General features: G+C 34.2%; 1 pseudogene; it reads left to right on the top strand.

Annotated features, from left to right (window-relative positions):
- The first annotated feature begins 69 nt into the window (after positions 1 to 69).
- The window catches only part of LOC109506604 (uncharacterized), a 61,570-nt pseudogene continuing 40,796 nt past the window's right edge, over positions 70 to 20,843 (top strand).

Here is a 20,843-nt window from a genome sequence, read left to right as displayed (position 1 = left end):
ATCAACGGAGGACTTAGGGAAAATGGTCGGAAAGGATCCCATCGTTGATAAGACTACATATCTAAGGTGATGGGGCTGAAGGAATCAGAGGGGTACATCGAGGAGCTGCTCAAAGATACAGTGACAAATTACTATGCACCATATGAATTTAACTGTGTATAATGGCAAATTAACTATGTACTATATTAATTTAATGGTATACAGTGGTAAATTAACTATATATCATATTAATTTAACTGTGTATTATGTAGATATAACTATATATAATAATAAATTAACTGTGTATCATATTTATTTAACTATGTACAATTATAAATTAACCATGTACTATATTTATTTAACAGTATACTATATCAATTTAACTATGTGTAATAATAATGTAACTATGTACCATATATATATATACTGTGTACAATAGTAAATTAGCTGTGTACCATATTTACTTAGCTGTGTGTAGTGTTAATTTAATTGTGTATCATATTAATTTAACTATATACGATGGCAATTTAATTGCATACCATTAATTTTATAAAATAAAAATTAGCTCGTACCATGTTTATTTAACTATATACATTGTTAATTTAATTGTGTAACATGTTAATTTAATTGTGTGCAGACAAATTAACTATGATCATGTTAATTTAATTATGTGCGGTGGCAAATTAATCATATACCATATTAATCTAATTATGCAGTAGTAAATTAACCATGATATCCAGCCCTAAAATCCCATCCCTTTGCATGAATCTTAGGGCATACAAAAGAAAACAAAAAAAGAAGAAACAAAACAAAAAAAATGGAATGTTGAAGACTCCCGTTGGGAGTCTTCTTCCATGCGAGCCCATCGAAGAGGAAGGCAAATCCGGGAAGGATTTGGCCTCCTCTCCACCCTATAAATCCCCTCCTCCCTTCTTCAAACCTGTCCATGATGAACACCAGCCTTCTCCATCTCCGTTCTCCTTAGATTCTTCCATTGAAGCCACGAACGCTGTCATCATGTTTGCCTTAAATCCTCATCGAAGACCTCATTGGAGCTTGAGGTAAGCCCTGGCCCTCCTTCCTTTCTTCCTTCCCTCCTTTTCATGGTACCGTACACCCCCACCAGCCGTTGGGTTTGCCGAAAAATCTACAAAAAGCAAGAATCCTATTTTTCCCTGTTTGACCAAACATTGTTCTCCCTTTTTCGGCCACAGGCACCATTGTTTGCAGTGCCTCACCACTAGGTCTGGCCCCCACCTTCTTGCCTATCTTCTCTGAAGGTCATGGCCACCGATGAGCGGTCAATGACTGGAGAAAATTCAAAGAAAGGGATGGTCCTTGTTTTTCTAAAGTTTTATGATTTTCTTTTATTGGCCGGCCGCTTGCCACCAGCCCTCCTTTGCTCTGCCACCATCAGCTACTTGCTATCATGACCTACTACTGATCTTTCGGCCAAGAACCACCACCCATGTCCCTCCTCTACTCCCCAAGAAAAAGAAGAAAAGAAAAGAAGAAGAGAAGAAAAGGAAAGGAAAGAAAAGAAAAGAAAAAGGAAAGAGAGAGAAGGGATCTCTCTCTTATCTCTCTCTCTTCTGTAGGATTTTTCTCTCTACACCATCTGTCTCTCTCTACTTGATCCATGAACCCCAATATAAACTCAAAATTATTTTTCTAAACAAGCCCAGCATCACTTCGATATCCATACAAGATGTCGAACCCCATCCCGACCATGTCAAATATTTTTAAAATTCTCTATTGATGAATCATGTTGATTGATCTTAGCCTTAATTCCAGTCCATACTTCATGATTTCTTGATTGAGTCATCTAGATTTGATCATTGTCTAGAAAATCTTGAATTATCCCAACATCTGAACTGCTTGTCGAATTGACCACCCGATCTACAATCTTCTTTCTTTATGATTTAATTAATAAATAAAAATTAATGAAGCTTTTAATATGTCAAATAGGTTTGATGAATTCATCTATCAAAGATTGAAGGGCTAGGATGAAAAAGATAAGTAATTCCGACACCTCTTACTTATTTTTGAAATTATTGACTATTTTATCATGAAAAGAATTATTCTATATTTTTATAAAATAAGGATAGAACATATGCATTGTGAAATTTATGATTTATCATAAAATAATAATTTATGAATAATTTAATATGAATAAATTTTTTTGTGAAATATGAACTCCATATTTATGAAATATATGCCTTGTTATAAAAAGAATGATTTTATGCTTGTTCACTGTTAAAGATTATTTATAGATTATGAACTTTATAAAATTATCTAATATCTTATTTATGCATGATTTAAGAGAATATGATTCGATAAAATATGATTTAAGAATATTTATTTTAAGAAATATAAAAAAAGACTCTTAGATAGCTATGTATGACTCTGCCAATGGGTAATAGTAAATGACATATGACCCTGCTAGTGGATAATAGTAATTGGCATATGACCTTTCTAGTGGATAATAGTAATTGGCATACGACCTCTGTCAATGGGTAATAGTAGTTGATTAAGGCCCTGTCACGGTATAATAGTGACCTTAGCATCTAGTCTGAGATAATTATTAAAAAATATGATATGATAAAAGGACAAATAATTTATGACTCTATTGATAAAGTTAACATAATTTATAATTTATGATTGATAGTAAAATGATATTAGAAACTATGTTTATGAAAATTACATGATTTATACATATGCAAGAGCATTATTAATTTATGATGTATTTTTATTATAAAAATTTTATGTTTCTATGATAATCATCTTCTCTAAATGATTTACTAATGCATGTATAAACTTATGCTTGATTTGGATAAGATAGTGTAAGGTTTACTTACTGAGCTAGTGTAGCTCATATTTTTTTTATTTTTCTTCTTACAGGAGAATAAGGTTAAGATCGATGAAAAATCCAAACTTGAGAATTTGCATAGCAAGCTTGGAGATTTTGCACCTGAACCTTAGATTATTAGATGACCATAGATTTGTACTTACCTATTTATGAAGTATGAGATATAGGTTGGCATTTGGTTTTGGATTTAGATGCTCTGAACCAATCTTGATTTATTAATTTGATGAATAATGAAATTAATCTTTTATTATATCTTATTTATGATGGATTTCAGCTGATTATGGTTGTTTGGCTTCGTGTTATAGAGGGCTGCACCTCTCGATAGCATGGCCACGTTATGTCCCGAATTTGGGATATGACAGAAATTATATCAGTGTAATAGGTTTGATCATGGGTAGACTTAAAGTCTAACAATGGATCGATAGATCTCATTTAGCAAGATCATGTTTAATTAAATAAGAATAGACAAGTTTTTCTTGGAGTTTCCATTGCTTAGTTAAAGAAGTTAATTAATGCTAGTATTTTTTTTATCTAGGTGACAATGAGCAACAGAGGAAATGAAGTCTCGATGAATCCTGCCAATCAAAAGAGAGGAGCAAGAAGGATTACAAGAGAAAATGTCAGTCAATCGGTTGAGCAAGCCCCTAATGCACCAGCCACTCAGGTAGACATTGCTAGAGTATGCCAAGTAGTGGCCTAGCTTATTCAACAACAGCAAACACAAATCGCTCCTTAACCTGTACCATCTTTAGAGTCATATTATGAGAGGTTTAGAAGGCTTAATCTACCACTGTTTGAGAGTGGACCTGATCCTCTGGCTACAAGGACATGAATTCGAAAAATGAAAAAGATATTTGATGTACTACAGTATCCTGAGGATGTAAAGATTAAGCTAGCCATTCCTATACTAAAAGAAAATACTAAGTTTTAGTGGGTTGCAATAAAGGCTACATATGCAAATAATGATAATCAATTGACAAGCGAGGAGTTCAAAAAGAGATTTTATAATCAGTATTTTTCTAAATCGATGAGATTAGTGAAAGAAAATGAGTTTTTAGATTTAAGATAAAAAGATGATATAACGGTACTGGAGTATACAAATAAATTCAATGAGTTAGGTCGATTTTGCCCCCAGCTTATAAAGTCTGAAAGAAGCAAAGCAAATAGATTTGAGCATAGTTTAGAATATAAAATTTGATCTCATTTGTCTTCTCATCTTTTTAACAACTATAAGGATATACTAGAATGAGCTTTAAAAGTTGAATCAGATATTAAAAAATCAGAAAAAGAAAGAAAAAATAGGAAGAGGTCTAGACCAACTGGGACTCGAAATGACCAGCATGATAACTTAGAGAACCACTCTAATAAGAAGAAAAGAATCGAGACTTGTGAGTACCGTAGTAGAAATCATAGTGGGCCCGGTTATAAGAAACTCAGAATGTGCTTTGAGTGCGGCAAGAAGGGATATTTGGCATGAAATTATCTTAATAAAATGAATGACTCTAAGTCTGCTAAACTCATTGATCAGAACCAAAAAGAGAATACACAAATATTTGCTTTGATTAAATAGGATGTCAAAATAGATGATCAAGTCATTATAGGTACAATTCTAGTCAACTCGTAGTTGCCCATATGTTGTTTGATTACAATTTTTTTTTATTCTTTTGTATCTTCTAAGTTTAACTACATATTCAAAGAATCGAATACATTATTATATGTGATCTCTTCACTTAAGAAAAGTTATTCTCACTGATGCTTTATTTAATAATTGCATCATAAGAAAACTAGGATTGACGGAAATTGATCTAAAGTATAATAAAGATAATATGAAGATAGAGTATCCTCACTTATTTGAAAATAAAGGTATGTCAAGTTTTGAGAACGAAACTATTTTTAAAGAACGTAGAATATGATATTCAGCCCTAAAATCACATCCCCTTACATGAATCTTAGGGCATAAAAAAGAAAACAAGAAAAAAGAAGAAACAAAACAGAAAAAAAGAATGTTGAAGACTCCCACTGGGAGTCTTCTTCCATGTGAGCCCATCGGAGAGGAAGGCGAATTCAGGAAGGATTCGGCCTCCTTTCCACCCAATAAATCCCCTCCTCCCTCCTTCAAAGCCATCCATGATGAACACCAGCCTTCTTCCTCTCCATTCTCCTTGGATTTTTTCATTGAAGCCACAGACGCTCTCCTTGTGTTTGCCTCAAATCCTCGTCGGAGACCTCATCGGAGCCTGAGGTAAGCCTCGGCCCTCCTTTCTCTCTTTTTTTCCCTCCTTATGGCATCGTTCACCCCCGTCGACCGTTGAATTTGCTGAAAAACTCATAAAAAGCAAGAATCTTATTTTTTCTCTGTTTGACCGAACATTTTTCTCTCTTTTTTGGCCACCGATGCTGTCATTTGTAGCACCTCATCCCTAGGTTTGGACCCCCACCTTCATGCCTATCTTCTCCGAAGGTCATGGCCACCGATGATCGACCAATGACTAGAGAAAATTCAAAGAAAGGGGCGGTCCACTATTTTTTTGAAATTTTATGGTTTTCTTTTGTTGGTCGGCTGCTTGCCGTCGGCCTTCCTTTGCTCCACCACCATCGGCCACTTGTTGTCATGGCCTGCTGCCAATCTTTCGACTAGGAACCACCACCCATGTCCCTCCTCTACTCGGCCAAGAAAAAGAAGAAGAAAAGAAAAGAAGAAGAGAAGAAAAGTAAAGGAAAGAAAAGAAAAAGGAAAGAGAGAGAAAGGGATCTTTCTCTTGTCTCTCTCTCTTTTGTAGGAACTTTCTCTCTACACCATCTATCTCTCTCTACTTGATCCATGGACCCCAATATAAACTCAAAATGATTTTTCTAAAGAGGCCCAGTATCACTTTGATATCCATGCAAGATGTCGGACCCCATCTCGGCTACGTCAAATATCTTTAAAATTCTCTATTGATGAACCATGTTGATTGATCTTAGCCTTAATTTCAATCTATGCTTCATGATTTCTTGATTGAGTCATCTAGATTTGATCCTTATTTGAAAAATTTTGAATTATCCCAATATCCGGACTACCTGTCAAACTTACCACCCGATCTACAATCTTCTTTCTTTATAATTGAATTAATAAATAAAAATTAATGAAGCTTTTAATATATTAAATAGGTTTGATGAATTCATCTATCAAAGCTTGAAGAGCTAGGACAAAAAAGGTAAGTAATCCCGACACCTCTTACTTACTTTTGAATTATTAACTATTTTATTATGAAAAAAATTATTCTATGTTTTAATAAAATAAGGATCGAATATAAGCATTATGAAATTCATGATTTATTATAAAATAATAATTTATGAATATTTTAATATGAATGACTTTTATTATAAATATGAACTCCATATTTATGAAATGTATGCCTTGTTATAAAAAGAATGATTTTATAATTATTTTATTGTTAAAGATTATTTATGGATTATGAATTTTATAAAATTATCTAGTATCTTATTCATGCTTGATTTAAGAAAATATGATAAGATGAAATATGATTTAAGAATATTTATTTTACGAAACATGAAAAAAGAATCTCAGATAGCTATGTACGATCCTGTCAATGGATAATAGTAATTGACATATGATCCTACCAGTGGATAATAGTAATTGGCATATGACCCTATCAGTGGATAATAGTAATTGGCATACGACCTTGCTAACGAATAATAGTAGTTGGCATACGATCCTACCAATGGGTAATAGTAGTTAGTATATGATTATGGCTCATCATGGATATAATAGTGACTTTAGCATTTAGTTTGAGAGAATTATTAAGAAACATAATATGACAAAAAGATAAATGATTTATAACTTTACTGATCAAGTTAACATGATTATAAATTTATGATTGATAGTAAAATGACATTAAAAGCTATGTTTATGAAAATTGTATGATTTATGCATATGCAAGAGCATCATTGATTTATGATGTATTTGTTGGTAATAGTGTCCCAAAGCCAATCGTCAGTCTGTTGACGGTTGTGCTCTTTGTTGTATTAGCACATGAATTATAAATTAATAAAAATTATTTTGATATTTTCCATCACAAATTGTTTCATCTTCTAATGAACTCCTGTATTGTGGTGAAGTCCTTAGGACTATTTAGACTCGACAAAAGAGGATTTGTCGTTTAGTCCTTAAACCAGTTTGCGACCAAATGATATGTTGTTACCAAGGACAACAACATTTATCAAGCATAGGTCGTTGTGTGCCATATGGGTTGGTTGTCCTCTTATTCAAGGAGTGTGGAGATACTGGTATGGCATACAGGTGAGATATAAAGATACATCTGCACTGAACGTGACCGACTCTGGAGCTTTTTCTGCTGTCAAGATTTATTCCGATGGGATTGTTAGATGTGTGCCCTAGATGCCAGATCGACTGACACATTCCTGTACAAATCTAAGGGCAAAATTATAATTTTGACTATAAATGAATAAAAAGATTATGCTTCTATCACATTATGTACATTGTGTCTGTGATACATCCTTTGAGTTAGTAGAAATGTTAATTCATATTTTCAAGAGTTGAAAATTTAAGGCATGAATTTACATAACTAACTCATAAACTGCTCCTGACCATAGGATCATCATGAGGATGGTGATCGATCCGGAAGGTTGGTGTACGATCGCTTTCTTAGGGTAGATGAGTCTTGAGTCTATGGTATGGAGACACCAGAGCGAGAGTACAGGTATTCATTGAGAACGAGAGTACTGAGCGTGACCACCTCGAGCAATTATAAGGAAGTCTACCTTCTCGTCGATGACTAGCTCGATGCTGCAGTTGTGTGTCTAGTTCTTTGATCTGAGGTGCATCGACAGTTCATCTTGAGTATGTTACAGTTTGACTACACCATAACTCAATCTCCTAGCCATTCGAAACCCTGAGATGTATGTTGGCTGCAGCATATCCATTGTAGGAACCAGATCGCACCAAGATGGGATCTATCAACCTCGATAGATGTGAGGAGTAGTCCTATGATGATCGAAAGATCGAGTCCTTAAGCCCATGGCCATGGCAGAGTGAAATAATGAAAAAGTAGGGTTTCACATCGGACTCGGATCGATCGATTGATTCATATGACTAATGTTAGGTTTGACGAGTTCACCTTAATCCTAATTCAGTCAGGACTCATGATAGAGGAACTCAATCACACAGGTAGTTGCACCAAGAGGTTCGTCTTCAGTTCTGATGGGTTGCCACCATATACTGCTAGGTATCACTGGTGGATTTTGAGAGCAATTAGAATGATTTTGATGATCGATCATTCTAATTGTCTGAATCAGAAGAGTTCTGGTCCATCGAAAGGAGTTTTGATGATGTCGATGATGAGATCACGACATATCTCATTACCATACAGAATTAAACCTAACTGGGTCACACAAATAAGGGTTAGGGTCTGGATGTCATCAATTGGGCTACCCTAATTGATTTGGATAAGATCCAATTAGGTTCTAGGAAATCGTGCTAGCACTTGATTGAACCTAACTTTCTCCTCGTGTAATCTTTTCTGTCTCTACTGAGCCAAATGTAATCTGGCTCATCCAGAGAACCTTAGGAAGGTCTCTCTCAGTCTAATTGAAGCTTGTCCAGCTCAAAAAAGGTTTGTCTTAATTCATGAGATGAATTTAAGACAACACCTGCTAATTTTTAGCACCTGCCAAATTCATTTTAGGACATCTGTCAAAAGTTGACATATGGGTCTTAAACTAAAAGAACTTATTGGAGGATTTTTATGGAATGTCCACATGCCTAAACCTAATCAAATTGGGTGCCATAATTAGATTATGGCGTGAGTCCAATTGGATTTAAGTGGGCACCCCAAATGGATAAGAACCAAAGAGTCCTGATAAACTTGAACTCTTTGGTGCCACTCTATTTGTGCTTATCCAATGTTGGTGCCACCTTTTGGAGATAAGGTAGGATTTTTATCTGATATGATCAGATGATATCACTCCACCAATCAAAATTTTTTCAGAATTTATTAGAATTTTTTGATTGGTCGAATGATGTGGCACTGCGCAGCATACAGGAATTATATAAACCCTGCTGCACCTAGGGTTTCGAGATAGAACTTGTTTTATGCAAAAAACCTATTAGCTACTGCCCCCTCCTCTCTTCTCTACATCCTCCCTGTTCTCATTTCTCCCCTCTTCATGTCCAAAAAGTTGGACGTTCATCTAGCAAAGGTACAAGGCGTGGTGACGCCTGGAACAGATGACTGCAGGACATCTTCGACAGGCTACTGCTCCAACTTCAGAAGGAGTTCTGAAGTACTTCCAAATTAGATATTGATCTAATTTTTGGAGTGTAGAATCATGAGGAGAAGAAGTTTTAGATCCTACCTGAGTGGATATTGATAGAGGCCAGGTACTTGCATGGCTACATCAGAACCTCAGGCAGTGCTGCGATCATCTACAGGGTAATTAGATTACCCTTAAGGTATGTCTATATTTCTCATACTTTTAGATTTAATTTTAGATTTTAAATATCAGATAATAAAATTAGATCTAATAGAAATTAGATATAAAATAGCATAGGATAAAAAATATAAAATTTATTCTGTCTCAGATTTGGTGAAATCTGGAAGATCCTACATAGAAAAAAGGCGGTTTTTCCTCTCAGTGGTATCAGAGCCAGGTTGTTGGCTCTATTTTAGATCTATTTTAGATCTGATTTTAATTTTAATCTATCTGATATTAAATAATTTTAGATGTTACATCAGATGTGATAGGATCTAAAATCAAAATATTTAAAATTAAATCTAAGAAGATCTAACATGCATGAGATGCATAACTAGACTAGGATTTATTGAATCCATGAATAGTCTTAAGTTTTATATTTTAATGAGACTAAAATATGAATTAAATATAATTTATTCTCTATTTTTTTTATATTATAATTATTATAATTAGATAAAAAATAGAAAATAAAATTTTAATTATTTCATAAAATTGATCTGTTGCATGCCTAGACTAGTTGTAGAATTGTTCTAGTAACTTGTCTAGAATAGTTTTTATTTTGAATAGTTCAATTTAAATTCTATTTTTTAGATATTACATGTGATGTATCAGATCTGAAAGTATGTTAATTAGATTGATTTATGATCCATGAGATGTATGCAAAGCATGTATTAGTTAGATCTTAAATTGTATATGTGATATGTTAATTTAGATCTAATTAGTTTTGTAGTTAAATTTATATTTCTGATTAAGGTGTTCCTCATGGCCGTCCGGTCATAAGAATAAAGTAGAGTTTTAATACCCTCTCTTCCCATTCAATGGGGTGTTCATATGACGTGTAGGGGTGCCGCGCGTTCATCCTTAATCAGAAATCAAAACTTACTTTTTTGCAAAACTCTAGATCCTGAAATCCTAAGATTTATTTTACATGCTTTGTTTATGAACCCAAACTTAATTAATGTATTGAGCTTATGAAATTAAGTTAGGTCTAAAATTGAGAATTTCAGATCTAAGACATTTTCATAAGATTGGGTTCGAGCTTGGGTAGCTCAATTAGGTCTAGCGGTTGATCAAATAGAATCAAGAGTTGGTTAGATGGGATCATGAAAGCTAATAATTAACCAGCCTAATAGGATTAAGTCTGGGTCAAAGTCAAATCACATTTAGATGTGACTCGATCAAGTTAAGACCTAATTTGGCTCAGTGGTTAGAGCCTGGATTGTAGACTAACTCAATTAATTCTGGTTCGACAATTTGGTGTCTAAGGTAAGTTGGGCAGATGCGACCGATTGATTTTTAATTGAGAGCTACTCGACTCGAATGCGTTCTTGTCGAGTTAATGGCATATCCCTCCCACCGGTCTCTTTACCTGGCCATATGTGTCGACCCAGTTCTAATTTGAGGTGGCTAACAATTCGAGCTGACCCATGCCACTAGGTTAGTCATAATTGTTATGACTATATCAAGTCAAGTTTAAAGAGACCTAAATCAAATCTCTCTAAGAAAATATTAAGTCTAGATCTTCCACCATTGTGGATGTGCGGGCCCTTCCCGGGGTTGATTGTTCTCGGCTGGTTATAGTGGCTCAGTTGCATCGGGAAGACGCAACCATGTCTATTAGGCATTGGATGCTACGGATTAGAGGATGGGTTGGGCTCAATATTTCAGATACGGTGAGGGACCCAATCAGGAATCTAGTTCGTGCAAATGGTGGGTTTGGCTTAACTAAGGATTGGAACAATATCCCAGATACGGTGAGCTTCATGAATTAGAGACCAAGTTTTGGGTGCACCATGATTAGAGAATCATTGGACAAGAGTTGTCCACTTATCGGTTGACTCATCACCAATAACTGTTAGGTGAGGTGATGAGCCAGTCGGTGAGACTGCACCACCCACTAGAAATCACTAATCATGAAGATTTTCACATCTCTACCAAGGGAGTGTAAGGATCTGAGAAAATAGTGGGAGCCTAATTTGTTTAAAAATAAAAACCCTAAACAAATTGGTTGAGTCTGATTACAAAATCTAACTAGAAACTTTTGACTCTCTACAGGAAACATGTCTGCCTCAAATCTCCTGACCAAAATTCTAGACACTCATAGACTGACTGGACCAAATTTTAAAGACTGGTTGAGGAACTACAGAATTGTTCTGGATTTTAAAAAATTGACTCATGTCTTGGACCAGGACCCACCTGTCATGCCAGCACGTCCGACTGCTGAACAGAGAGCGTCTCTGGAAAAGTGGACAGATGATGATAACAAAGCCAGGTACTACATGTTGGGTGCAATGTCTGATGATTTGCAGCGCCAACATGAAAATATTTTGACTACCCGCCAAATGTTGGCTCACCTACAAGAGTTGTTTGGTGAATAGAGTCGCGCGGCCATGTATCAAGTCTGTCAAAGACTTTTTAAGGCCAAGATGCATGATGGGCAGTCAGTCCAAGATCATTGTTTGACAATGATCAAGGATCTTGAGGAGCTTCAAATTGATATGATCCTTCAGTCCTTGTCCGATGCATATGGTCAGTTCATCATGAACTTTCATATGCATAAAATGCAATGTACCTTGGCCGAGTTAATAAATATGCTGGTTACGGCTGAGCTTTCAATGAAAGGTTCAAAAGGCTCAGTTCTTACTGTGGAGCAGACTTCTTCCAAGAGAAAGTCTTTTGGAAAGAAAAAAGAAGTCTGTGAAGAAACAGAAGGTGGATGGTAAGAACAAGAAGACAGGACCAAAGAAGAAGGCTTCTGAAAAGGGAAAGTGTTTCCACTGTCAGTCAGAAGGCCATTGGAAGCAGAACTGTCCTCAGTACCTGGCCACCCTGAAGAACAAGAAAGATGGTCCTTCTGGAGGTATGCTCATTATCAAATCTAATCTTATGGTTTCTTCTGCATCCAGTTGGGTGCTTGACTCTGGTTTTAGTGCTCATTTGTATACTTCTATGCAGGATCTTGAGGAGAGCAGGAGGCTGAGGGATTGGGAGATGATCCTACATATCGGGAATGGAGCAAGAGTTGCTGCTGTGGCCGTAGGAACCTACCCTCTGCGATTATCGTTAGGATTAGATTTAGTTTTAAGAGACTATTATTATGTGCCTGCAGCAAGCAGGAATTTGATTTCTATTTCATGTTTAGCACAAGAAGGCTATGTGATTAGCTTTCATAAGGACCATTGTAACATATTTTATGAAAATAATAAAGTTGCAAATAGTTTTATTATTAATGGTCTCTATCAGTTACATGTTGATGTATTTGTTTTTAATATTGAGCAAAATGTGAATGCCGTAGGAATTAAAAGGCCTAGAGATAGTCTAAATGATAAGTATTTGTGGCACCTAAGGCTAGGTCATATAGTAGAAGACAAGGTTAACAAATTGGAGAAATCCGAACTACTGAGTCCGTTGACTTTCGAGTCATATCCAATTTGTGAATCATGTCTTCAAGGCAAAATGATCAAGCTCCCCTTTGTGGGACATGGGGAAAGGGCCATAGACCTACTTGTCCTAGTACATACGGATGTGTACGGCCCATTTGATGTGCCGGCTAGAGGCAACTTTGTATACTTCATTACCTTTACCGATGATATGTCTAGGTACGGGTATGTATTTCTAATGAAACATAAGTCTGAAGCCTTTGAAAGGTTCAAAGAATTCAGCCATGAGGTAGAAAAATAAATAAGAAAGCCCATTAAAATTCTTCGATCAGATCGAGGAGGTGAATACCTTAGTCGGGAATTCCTAGACTATCTTAAGGACAATGGTATAGTCTCTCAATGGACTCTACCTGGAACGCCTCAACTCAACGAGATTTCAGAATGGAGAAACCAGACCCTATTAGATATGGCCCGTTCCATGATGAGCTTCACAGACCTCCCAGAATTTCTTTGGGGACATTGTCTCATGACAGCAATTTATGTATTGAATAGGGTTCCCTCTAAAACCGTTCCTATCACACCGTATGAAATTATCCTATAGAATAATATATATAGGATCAGGATCTAAGCTAATCAGTCTGTAAATGCTTGACATAAAACAAACACTCTCAAACCCTAAGGCAAGAAAGTATCGGCTTATGCCTAGTCCATATCTCATATAGATCTTTGCAACTGATTAATTCAGAATTCAGTTCAGAATATGACAAGTAGTCTCAAGAGCATAATTTTAAAAGGACACTGACAGACTTTTAAACCCCATCATAGATCGAACTATGTCTAACAAAGTCGATTCTAATAAGAGAGAATCCTAATCTCTTCTAGATATGTCAAAAACTTATCGGAAGGGTATTCTCCTCTTTGGTCTGATCGAAGAGTTTCAATTCTCTTCTCAATTTATTTCTCTATCTTATTATAGAATTATTTGAATATTTTAAATAATCTAAATTTATGGCAAATATTTTTGTAGATCCAATACATCAGTATATATCAGATTCAGAACATCATTTGCTCGTTCACCTTTTTCAGTAAAAGGTAACTTGGTCATCTTACTAAAGAGATAGGATTAACAGATTGACAATGATTCATAATTATTGACTTCAAGAATTATCTCCTGTTGATCTTATTCTTGTTTAATGACCGAACCTAAATTGTCAAAGATAAATATTTGTGACATTATCTACTTTACGGTTTATTTGTTGTGTACATTACACTAATAGGCTGTGACTATTCATAAATATCATTTCTTAGTTATCCATATGATTTTGACATCATTCATAATGATATCACAAAATCATTAGACAGTAGTGACAATCACTAAAATAATATTGTTAGAATTGAAAATAGGCTCGATGATTTCTAAAATCAGGATTGGAACATAACTTTCAACTCTAATGTTTAAAATTTTTTTGTTGTTTTCAAACTTTGTACTAACCTAAAGTCATTGCAACAGTTTGTATAGACTTTCGATATCCAATATCTAGGTAGTAGTATCACAGATAGAGAAATCACAAGGTGTTATCATATAAATATCTTGTCCAGCAACCTTTTGCTGATTTCTTTTCCTTTACCTGTTCGGATCAAGGGACTCTGCCAGACTAGGTTAATCTTAGACTCTTTTGTCAGTTTAGACTTATTAGCCCAAGCACTACTCTTTGCACCTTCTTTTTCTTTTTCTTTCTTAAAGAATTATTATCTCACTGAAGATACATCTTCAGAGGTGCAAAAAGAACTCCTTCAATATTTGAAGGATTTTCTCCCACTAAGCATCATCGAATTTACAACTAAATTCATATTTTTCGCTGCTCTCAAAAATACCACATGGTGATTTGATCATGTGGCCACTTCTGATAAGTGCTTTTGACCGCATCGCATGTGTTGGATGTGAAAATTTTAGGTGCTGAATCCATAATCATATTTACGATCTATTCATGCTCTAAAACTATTTGCAACTTTCGATATCAATTATCGAAGTTGAGTCCTATAAATTAGTCACTGTCAAACAGTGAATGAAACAACGGATATCTAGCCATAACTGAAAGAAAAATACAAGATCTCTATGTTTATGAATTGATCAAGCCTAAAGACTTGAACTTTAGTCTAAAGATTTTCTCACTATTTTAGTCGAATTGATAGCCTCTACCTCCACTCTGAAAAATTATCTTAATTTTTTAGCAGGTACTAGAATCCACACAGACTGCATACAAGCCCAAAGATGGCTCGGTCAACCCATGTGTATCTATGGGTAGGTTCTCAACTAATTGTTTCTCTAAATAATTTTTAGTAATTAATTTTTACTCTAGATTTTATTTTAGTAGGTGATGGGCCTCCATTAAAAATTTTGATTAGGTCAAACCATTAACATGAACCTACTCAGTATTTTTCACTAATGATTAGACCTGAGGATGGCTCGGTCAATCCAACCATCATCAGATAGTACAATAGAGTCATGATATGATGAATGATAATTTCATCATTTAGAGAGAACACCAGACAGATGGCACTTGCAATGTCAATCAGAAATAATAGACCCATTATCATTCACCTTAATTGGAGGCTATGATCTAGTTATCCCCATAACTAGCTCATATTATGGACCTAATAATTTAAAAGATTTAAGAATCAGTTTAAAGAAGAGATGATAAGAGATCAATCAGTAAACCACAATCCTCCCACTAACTTCACTAAGTCATTGAATTAGATCAGGGTCATACTAGTTGAAATGGTACCTAGATCAATCATACTAATCAACCTTAATGACATGGATCAACTTGAATCACTTAGTAGTCTAATCAAGACATAATTCATCAAATTGGTCAGGTAAGTGAGATCGGTGGGAGGGTCTGCTAAGCTTGCCTAAGACATCATCGAAATGGCCAGATAAGCCACTCTCAATTAAAAACTATCGATCAAAATGTCAAATTTATCTTAGACGTCAATTGGTTAATTAGTTTTGATTTGACCAACCTAATGATTCGGGTTCAACTACTGAACCACAATCAAAGTCCATTTGGTCTAATCAAAGATATGAACTTGACTATCTACAACTATTGTATTGATTCTAGAGAAATTCTAATTTAATCTAATTCAACACTTGATTAGATTTAATCAATTTCTTTAGTTAGTCCATTAACTCTTTGATTCTAACATTAGATCTAACCCAATTCAAAGGATCTAATTTGAGCTAACCTATGTCTCCATGTTTTATACAATGTCATTAGATCTTAAATTATAATTCTAGATCTAATCGATTTTATACTTAATTCTCAATTAAGTTCAGCATCAACATGTGTTGAGGTTATGGTTTGAAACAATTTCAACCTTTCATTTTGTAAACAATTTACAACAAATATTATGTAAAGATTTTCTATTCTGAAACTGGCTTGACTCAATTAACATTGAGCCAGCTACACAAGAAGACTGAGTCAACTCAGTTTAAAATTGGGTCAGCTCAGTAATTGTGTTAGCACGATTCAAGGAGTTTCAGATCTGAAAATTTTTACATAACAATAAAATAAAATCAATCATAACACTTTTAGATCATATCTAAAATTTTTTATGATTCAAAATTTTATTTTTTTATGATTAAAATAATTTTAATCATATAGATTAGATGTCTTACATTTCATACAACTTTGTATCACATACAACAAACTTAGGATTTCAAGATCTAGGGTTTTACAAAAAAATAAGTTCTTTCTTTCATATTTTTTTTTCACGGGATCTAATCACATAGCATCCCTATACATCATAAGAGCACCCCATCGAATGAGAAGAGAGGGCCTTTAAACCCTTCTTGCTCCTATGACCGGACGGCCTGGTGATCAACCCAATCCAAGTACTTGCAATTCAGATCATCTAATCTAATCACATATCATATATGCATGAATTTAGATCTAATCTAAATTATATCAGATCTAATTATAATTTTAGATCACATCTAAATTAGATCATAAACATCATATACATGACATAAATTAGATTTTATCAAAGATCAGTACAAACTAGGACAATCTGTTCCCTATAAGGGGTAAACCCTACAGTAGGACAACCTTATATCAGTCTGTGCGATTCATCATTAATTAAATTTAAATCTAAATATCACATATCAAAACTAAATAAAATTAAATTTTATATTTAATATGCACATAAATCATGTCATATCGAACCTAGGCTTTGATACCACTGTTGGAATACATAGGTGATTTCATGTATGTATTTTGAAACTTTTTTGAAAAAATTACAGTGAAAGATAATTAGATTAATCAAATTAATCTAATATGTATATGATCTAATTATCAAATCAACCTACTCTAGGATCTATGATATGTTATGTTGCATATAAAATTTGAAATAATCTAAAGATAAAATTAGCATGCATACATGTGAGCAGTAGATCACATCTACATCTAATCTGAGTTCACAACTCGATACCTAAGCACGATCGATGATCTCCACTACTAAGAGACATGGTAGAAAGGATTCTTGCTGGTTGTTCATAGCCACACATGCATCTGACCTCTACGAAAAATTCACTCTAAGCCTCGATCTGATCAGTCTTCTCGAAAGTGCTAGCTTGTGCGAAGACCTTCTTCTTGGTTGATCTAGATCTTTTCTTCAAATCTCTAAAACTTTTTCAGAGATTGAAGATGAACTTTTTGAGGAGATGAATAGGTGAAAGAAAGATGAAAAAAAAATAATTTTTCTCTAATTTATTCTCTCTTCCCAAACCCTTAGAACCAAAAATCTGAAATTCAGATTTTTATGCACACCCCAAGAGAGAGGACCCTCATCTCTATTTTTCATGCCATGAACTATACCCAAACTTTCTTCACATGAAGATCTCTCTTCTGGTATCTTACACATACAAAATAAACCATAAAAGCCCCTTTTATAGGCATATAAGGGGTGGGATGAAGAGTCCTAGTGATCATGGACTCTTACAAGATTCCATCTCCCTTCACAATTCCACATCCCAAAATATATCAAAAAAATATAAAACATCCCTTCTCATATTTTTTATGATAAATCAATTCTCTAACTAATCTTTCACAAAAAATCTCCTCAAAATGTTGCACATATAAGGAGAAAGAAATTTATTGGCGTTGAGAGGTTGATCTGGATGAGAACAGATTCTCCTAATAAGGAATATTTTGAAATCCAATTTTAGAACCTTCCTTTTATCAAAACCAAATCAAAGTTAGACATGAGATAGAGAAGGGAAAAAACTCTTTTGTGTGAAAAAATCTCATACAAAATAATTTTGTGTGTGGAGATATATGGTGTGCAAACTGGGTTGGTGCAAAGGAGAGGAGTCATATTCCAATAAGGACTCTAAGTTTTCTTATTTGGATCCAAACCAAATCACATCTGGTTTAGTCCAAATAAAATATATAAAATTTAATCTAATTAGGTTCATAAATTTTTAATCAAATCACAATCAAATTAGGAATTGATTGAATCAAAATTCTAATCAAATCAGGGATAATCTCCTTTAGTGATTAGGTCATCTTATAACCTAATCAGATCAAACCTAATTGAATCCAATTCAATTAGATTTTATTTAATTCTCTTTGCTCAATCAAATTGATCTAATCGGTAATTTAATTACTAATTAATTTTTTATTAATTCACTAACACTTAGTAAATTAATTTATTACAAATTTTGTATAAGGTTAACTATCAATCGAATTGACGATTAAGTCCTTGAACAATTCTCAATCGTTGATCACCCACATGATTAGTCAGAAATTTCTTTTGAGTATGATTCTATAGGTTTGAACCTAAGTCGGTAGCATAGGAATAACTTTCTGAACCAATTGATGTAACCATCTAGCAATGGTGACCTGACATCTGAATAGGTCGAATGAAGGTGAAGCAACATTTAAGAACTTATTGGCATATGGTTATCGTATAATTCATCTTTTAGATCCTAATACTCGAGGATGACCTAGGATTTAACTGTCAATCCTAGATAAGTCATCCACATTGTATTTCAATCTTTTTCAAATCCATCACATGGATTATCCGAACTCAGGTTTTGCTAAATTGAAATACACTGATACATATCTTCTACTAATTTGGAGAGATCAATCCTATCTTGACTCACGTACCGACTTGACAAATACTTAACTATACCCAGAAACCTTCCGTCACTGAATTAAAAACTCAGTTAGTCCGATATCAAAATACAGTGAGTTGCTTGTAAGTCACCGTGGTGATCTCAGGTCGGAGAGATACTTATATCCATACCCTTCGCGAGCTACCCTTGATAGCAGAGTGCTCTACAGTTAGTCATGTTCAGTGATGATGTACCCCTATATCTCACTTGCATATCATACTAGTATCTCCATACCATTTGGTTACAAGGACAATCAACGCATATGGCACATCGACCTACACTTGATATCGCTATTGTCCTAGTAATAGCGTATCGTTTGGTTGCGAATCAGTTTAAAAACTACACAATAAATCCTCCTTTATCGATCAAAGTAGTCCTAAGGATTTCATCATAATATAGAAGTTCGTTAGAAGATGTATCCTTGTGATTAAAATTATCCAATAATTTTTATTATTTATCAATTTATATATATTTATAATTAGCACAATCATCATACGATTGGCTTTAAGACACATTTTTCAATAGTTAACCATTAAAGTAGTTGAAAAGAATATCAAATTCATACCAATTTGAAGGATAATGAAGTTTTTTATAACTTCATTAGAACAAGAGGGAAGTTTGATGACTAATCCTAAATTACCATTAAAAAGAGATTAAAAAGGAGGTATTATTGGGCTTCTTTTCAAGACAATGAAGAAACAAGTGAAAGAACCGAATAGGCTAGTTGCATTTGAAGAGGACATTTTATAGGAGAGTATCACATAAAAACATTATAATCAATTTTTATGTGATGTGCATTTTCTAACAAATATCATCAAGTTTTACAAAATGAATTGTGTTATGACATTACATTTTTACTAATTACCTTAATTACCTTTTTGTTTTGTTCAATGTTTTTTGTACATCTAGTTGTAAAAGGTTAATTGAGGAAATCTATTGACTTCATCAATCAAAATATTAGATGAATGGTTTATCTCATTATTAATAAACCATGGTTGCCACACAGTTTTTATTACTTCGTTAACATGTTAGATGGCTAAGCCATATTGCAATAAATTTAAAGTTTTGTTAGCTAATTGATGCTTTTCAAATATTTAGGGTTTAAGCGTGAATAGCCTGAACTTGAAACGATATCATTGTAATTTTTTTCTTTTTAGCAAAATAAATGTGTTACAAATTAAATAGATGTTAACTGGATTTTGCACTAATATCCTGCAACCACGCATCTCCTTTAGTATCACACTTATACAAACTAGAGTATGGAGTACAATATTACTTATTTATTTAAATAAATAGATGATAAAATCTAGAACAAGGATTCAAACCTTTGGCCATCTGTTTAACAACCACATGCTCTAACCAATACAAGGTGGAAAATATGGATGCCATGCCAAATGGAGAAACATTGGAAAATTAGTTGCTGGTCAGACATATACGCTGGAGAGTGGAGACCAAACAATCACGACGGGCATGTCCAGCACTACTCTTGTAAAAGGGTCATCTTTGATAGCGTTATTAAGAGGAAATGAGCTAACTTTCAACTTAACTCATTTATTCATTTATATAGTTTACATATTTTTTATCGCCCTTTCTCATTGATGTATTTATATCAATACACTTTCCAATGATAAATATATCCCCGTCTAAATCTAAATGCTTTTCTTCATTCACTTGGCTATTTGAGAGTGAACAAGGAATTTATATTTTGGCAGAAAGGATGGATGCATGTAAGAAGGAAGCAAAATTAATGCGTTATGGAGAACTTCAGAGTGAACAAGGAATTTATATTTTGATAGAAAGAATGGAGGCATATAAAAAGGAAGCAGGATTAATGCGTGATGCAGAAATGCAGGAAAAGACGATATCTACGCACATCCAACCGACGACGGGGCAATTAGGGGTCCACGCGATATGAAAAGAGAGAGAAATAAAACGAAACTAA

Source organism: Elaeis guineensis, chromosome 14 (assembly GCF_000442705.2).
Source record: "Elaeis guineensis isolate ETL-2024a chromosome 14, EG11, whole genome shotgun sequence".
Lineage (NCBI taxonomy): Eukaryota > Viridiplantae > Streptophyta > Magnoliopsida > Arecales > Arecaceae > Elaeis > Elaeis guineensis.
Note: the sequence above shows the minus strand (reverse complement) of the source record. Positions and strands in the feature narration are given on the sequence as shown.